Source organism: Gordionus sp. m RMFG-2023, chromosome 1 (genome assembly GCF_954871325.1).
Source record: "Gordionus sp. m RMFG-2023 chromosome 1, tfGorSpeb1-WG-v2, whole genome shotgun sequence".
NCBI classification, from domain to species: Eukaryota; Metazoa; Nematomorpha; class Gordioida; order Chordodea; family Parachordodidae; genus Gordionus; species Gordionus sp. m RMFG-2023.
This window is the reverse complement of record NC_088775.1, coordinates 57,110,954-57,117,478: the sequence shown is the minus strand read 5'-3', so window position 1 is coordinate 57,117,478 and position 6,525 is coordinate 57,110,954. Positions and strand designations below refer to the sequence as shown.

The window sequence follows — 6,525 nt, the reverse complement described above, 5'->3', positions numbered from 1 at the left end:
GTTATATTTATGTCTAATTAAATTAATTTATTATAAACAATAAAGTTATTAGAAATTTTAAAATAACTTGTTCTTCACCTATAAATATTTAAGTTAAATAACATATTTTTATATTACTTGGTTTATTGCCCTTGAAAAAGTACATCCTTGTTTAGTTTTTGCCTGATATTTAATTGTAATTTTTGATTTACTTTATTACCAAAATGATGCATTCTTATGTGCAGGTATCTGAAAATAAATTTTTATTAAAATCAAGTAAATATTATATATACCTTTTTATTATAAGGCTTATTATAATTTGATAATGACTTATCCCTGCTTCTTGATCAAACATATGATCTTGCAGGTCACTAAGGATATTTGTGCCTAATATTTTTGACAATATTAGACATTCTATTTTTTTAACAGCATGTCTTTTGGTTATTTCATCTACTTTTTCATGAGCCCTGAATGAGCTCTCTGTTATTTTGCATAAATTTGACACGCTTTGGGATGGTATCAATCCACCATAATTCTTAATTTTTATTAATGTATAATTATTGTCGTTTGCGGAATTATCAATTAGGGAATGTAAACAGATATCACATCTAACTTTCTTTTCTTCATATTCAGTAGTGACCTTTATTTGATTCATATATATTATATATAAGGTAAATAATAAATTGGTGTTTAATTAGAATATATATATATATTATAAATATAAACATAATAAAAATATACCTGAAATTTATGAAATTATCATATACTTCTTTCTTTCGTAAAAGTAACAAACACAAAATGGCCACCAGTCACTTCAATTTTTGCCACTTCAAATATATTAATCGGCAGTCTATAGTATTAATGTCATTGATATATATATTTAAATATTACTTTAGATATATTAAATATTTTAATTATTTATTAAATATTACTTTATATATAATTTAATATAACCTTATATATATATTTAAATATTACTTTATATATATATTTAAATATTATTTTAGATATATTTAAATATTTTATATTTAATTAAATATTCATAAATATATATTGCATAAATTATAATATAAATATTTTAAAATTTATTAAATTTAAATGTTAAATGTGTCTTGTTTGTATTCACCATCTTTCTTTTATTTGACTCCAAACAGCTGTGGGAATATTTCGACCCGAACCGCATTCTCTATAAAATCATTCTCTATAAATTAATTCTCTATAAAAATTATTCTATTTATAAAACATTCTCTATAAACTACATTCTCTATAAAACAATTCTCTATAAATGCATTCTCTATAATGGTTTCTCTATAAAGACGTGGAACCCTATTATTGTAATATTATTTTTGTTACAATTTATTAATGATTTTCACACGCCCAAAATTTTATACAAAAAAATTTTTTTTAAGTTCAAAAAGATTTTTAAACATATTTTGATAAAAATTTTAAATCTTTTTTGAGGAATTCTATTGTGAATGTAATTATAAATAAACAATCTTTTATAGTTTTTTTTATCATTTTTGTAAAATTATCTATTTTCTAAGTATATTAAAAGTGGTGGGTTTTCTAAATAATATTTTTTAAAATGATTTTTATTTAACTTATTTATGTATATGATCTTTTTAAGGAAAATAATTTAATCTGACAATTTTTATATTTGTTATTGAAGATGTTCCTGGAAAAATGACAATTATCATAATCGGTATTTTTAAACATATTGGATTTTTTTTACGGTAAATTATGTATTTTTAACATGTTAAATTAAAATTTAATTAAGATGCACTATATAAAAGTGACAATTATCATAATCGTTATTTTTAAAGTTTTTTTGACGTAAATCGGTTAAAATAAGTATAGTTAACATGTATTAATAAAACTTCAGGAAGATGTACCCTAGACAAGTGACAATTGTCATAATCCTTATTTTTAAAGTTTTTTGAATTTTTTTTGATGCAAATGGGTAAAAATATAGATTGTAAACTTGTTAAATTAAAATTTCATGAAGATTAGCACACAAAAGTGACAATTGTAATAATCGTTATTTTTAAACTTTTTTTTGACATATATGGGCCAAAATAAGTATTGATAACATGTTTAAATAAAACTTCAATGAAGATGTACCCTAGATAAGTGACAATTGTCATAATCGTTATTTTTAAAGTTTTTTGAAGCAAATGGGCAAAAATAGAAATTGCTAACATGTTAAAATAAAATATCAATGAAGATGTACCATAGATAAGTGACAATTGTCATAATCGTTGTTTCTAAAGTTTTATGAAATTTTTTGATACAAAAGGGTAAAAATATAGATTATAAAAATGTCAATTAAAATTTCATGAAGATATACCATATAAAAGTGACAATTTTCTTAATCGTTATTTTTAAAAGTTTTTAAATTTTTTTGAAGCAAATGGGCTAAAATATAAATTGATAACATGTTAAAATAATATTTCAGTGAAGATGTACCATAGATAAGTGACAATAGTCATAATCGTTATTTTTAATGTTTTTGAATTGTTTGACGCAATTGGACAAAAATATAAATTGTTAACATGTTAAAATAAAATTTCAGTCGAAACAAAAAAACAAATAGATATTTTCATTCTCATAATCGTTGTTCCTTTTATCCTGCTTAAAATTTGATAAAAATATGCAGTGATTATTAAAGATAGTTGTACCTATGTTAAATTCTAAACTTATAAGATATATATTCACAATCTTATTCCTTTAATTAATAAATTTTAATTCTACATTATAACAATGTATAACCTTGCATTCAGTTAGCAAATATTTTTGTATACTCGTAGAAAAATAGTGATGAGTCTGAATTCAGGGTAGGATTTTTATAGAAAGACTTAAAAACCATATGAATATTATTTAGTAATATGATACAATTAACATCCTATAAATTTAATGTTAAGATTTTATTATGGTTAAAATGGATTACAATCTATATTTTAACCCATTTACATCAAAGAACTTTAAAAATAACGAATATAAAAATTGTCACTTTTCAAAGGTATATCTTCATGAAATTTAATTTAGCACGATCTATATTTTTACCGATTGCAACAAAAAAATTTAAAAAAACTTTATTAACAAACGATTATGACAATTGTAACTTATCTATTGTACATCTTTACTGAAATTTTATTTTAACATGTAAGCAATTTATATTTTTGCCCATTTGCATCTAAAAAATTCAAATGATTTTAAAAATAACGATTATGACAATAGTCACCTTTATATGGTGCATCCTCATGAAATTTTAATTTAACATGTTTACAATCTATATACACATTTGCTACAAATAAATTCAAAAAACTTAAATAACGATTATGACAATTGTCACTTATCTAGGGTACATCTTCACTGAAATTTTATTTAAACATGTTTGCAATACTTATTTTAGCCCATTTACGTCAAATATATTTAAAAAGTTATAAAATAACGATTATGACAATTGTCACTTTTCTATGGTACATCTTCATGAAATTTTAATTTAACATATTTACAATCTATATTTTTACCCATTTGAGTCAAAAAACTTTAAAAATAATGATTATGACAATTGTCACTTATCTTGGGTACATTTTCACTGAAATTTTATTTTAACATGTTAGCAATACTTATTTTAGCCACTTACGTCAAAAAAATTTAAAAAAGTTAGAAAATAACGATTATGACATTTGTCACTTTTTTATGGTACATCTTTATGAAATTCTAATTTAACATGTTTACTATCTATATTTTTACCATTTGCGTTAAAAAAATACAATATAAAAATAACGATTTTGACAATTGTCACATATCTAGGGTACATCTTCACTGAAGTTTTATTTAAATATGTTATCGATACTTATTTTGGCCAATTTACGTCAAAAAAAGTTTAAAAATAATGATTATGATAATTGTCACTTTAGGTACATCTTCACTGAAGTATTATTTAAACATGCTAACAATATTTATTCTAACCCATTTTGGTCAAAAAAATTCAAAAAACTTTAAAAATAACGATTATGACAATTGTCACTTTTCAATGGTACATCTTCATGAAATTTTAATTTAGCATGTTTACAATCTATATTTTTACCTATTTACAACAAATAAATTCAAAATAAACAACGATTATGACAATTGTAACTTATCTATGGTACATCATTAAACATGTTAGCAATAATTAGTTTAGCCCATTTACGTCCAAAAAATTCAAAAAAGTTATAAAATAACGATTATGACAATTGTCACTTTTCTATGGTACATCTTCATGAAATTTTAACATGTTTACAATCTTTATTTTTACCCATTTACGTTAAAAAATTTTTAAAAATAATGATTATGCTAATTGTCATTTATCTAGGGTACATCTTCACTGAAGTTTTATTTAAACATACTAGCAATACTTATTTTATCGCATTTTCGTCAAAAAAATTAAAAAACTTTAAAAATAACGATTGACAATTGTTACTTTTCAATGGTAGGTCTTCATGAAATTTTAATTAAGCATTTTACAATTATATTTTTACCCATTTACAACAAAAAAATTCAAAAAACTTTATAAACAATTTTAACTTATATCTATCGTACATCTTCACTGAAATTTTAACAACTTATATTTTTGCCCATTTACGTCAAAAAATTGTAAAAAAACTTTAAAAATAATGATTATGACTATTGTCGGTTTTATATGGTACATCCTAATTGAAATTATAATTTAACATGTTAAAAATACATATTTTTGCCCATTAGCGTTAAAAAAATCTAATATGTTTAAAAATACCGATTATGATAATTGCCACATTTTCAAGGAACATCTTCATTGAATTTATAATTTAACATCTTTACAATATAAATGGTATTTTTACCCATTTGAGTCAAAAAATTTCATAAATCTTAAAAAATAACGAATATGACAATTGTCAGATTAAATTATTTTCCTTTATTAGATCATATAAAATAACATAAATAAGTTGAATATAAATATTTAAAAAAAATTATTTAGAAAACCCACCTCTTTTATATTTAAGAAATAGATAATTTTACAAAAATGATAAAAAAAACTATAAAAGATTTCACTTAAAAATTGCATATTTATAATAAATTTCACAAAAGAATTCCAAAAAAATATATTTACAAAGAAGATTAAAATTTTTATCAAAATATGTTCAAAAATCTTTTTGAACTTCAAGAATATTTTTTACTTAAAATCTTGGGCCTGAAAATCACTAATAAATTGTAACAAAAATAATATTACAATAGTAGCATATCATTTTTAAAAAACATCAAATAATAAATAATATGTTTTCTTTTAAATAAATGCATTCGCAATAAATTTATTGTTTCACGGTAATGCGCTCGCCACAATGACTTTGCGCAAACATATTCGCGATAAAAAATTCGCTGTAAAGTGTTCGCGTAAAATGTATTCGCTCTAATAAATTTGCGGTTAAGGTTTCGCGGAAATAAATTCGCGACAATGGCTTCGCGAAATTGTCTTCGCTATAAATGTTTCGCGGAGATAAATTCACAGAAATGGTTTCGCGATTTTACCTTCGCTATAAAAACTTTTCGCGATAAACGACATTCCGATGTGTTTCGCTGAATTGACCTGATACGATTTAAATTAGGTTCAAATGGATATTTTCATATTAACTTTTAAAAAATAAAAATATGCTTGTCGCAACTACTATGAATGCTATGTCGCTTACGAAATATCAGCTGCTGTCTATTAGTGCTTTGTCGCTCTCTACTGTGAATGCACCCTAACTATATCAAAGATTTATTTTTAACCTCACCCGCAGGTTGTACTCATATACACTATATTAAGGTAGAACTAGGCTTATTTGATATACCCATCTATCATCATAATATTTGGTGCTGATAAAATTTTACCTGACCCCAATAGTAATAGCTTCACCCATCGAGAGGTGGTGCTTGGCCTGTTCCCTATTATATGTCACTTCACCCATCGAGAAGTGGTGCTTGGCCTGTTCCCTATTATATATGTCTTTTAATTATCTATCGATTGCTACCTCTAATAACTATATATTTATATACTTTAATAAGGTCAAAAAAAATAACTTAAAATGTATGGGTCTGTGCTCGTGGTTCGTGCTCATAGCTGATTTAGTCATTTTTAGATCCAAGCGTCAGGTTTGGGTTTTACACTAGTGTTGTTAAATTACTTAATTTTGACGATCTCAATTATGGCTTAGTCAAGTTTTGGCATAAAAAATTGAATTAAGCTTCTAAGATGAGTCTCAACTTGAAGATTGATTCGAATATTTTTAGATAAAAACATGGCTACGCTCTTTTATAGTTGATTAAAGTTAGGTAATTCAACACTATTTTACACAACCAACCAATTAACAACACTAATATAAGTAATCGATAAAATTTAAGTTGAGTTCATGACTAGAGTAGTAAAAATGATTCTACTAATCGACTTCGACTAGGAGTAAATGTCAGGAGAACTCGACTATATAACAACACTACTGGTTACCAAAATAAAGACACAAATTAAACGAATTTTAAAAAAAATAACTT

The 6,525-nt window shown here is 23.6% G+C and overlaps 1 long non-coding RNA gene across 1 annotated transcript; it reads right to left on the bottom strand.

The window, feature by feature from the left end:
• Nucleotides 1–595, bottom strand: LOC135922217 (uncharacterized). Its single transcript, XR_010570788.1, has 3 exons — nt 273–595; nt 118–228; nt 1–78 (listed from the first exon to the last, which is right to left on the bottom strand). It is a non-coding gene; the product is annotated as an uncharacterized LOC135922217 (long non-coding RNA).
• Nucleotides 596–6,525: the final 5,930 nt, after the last annotated feature.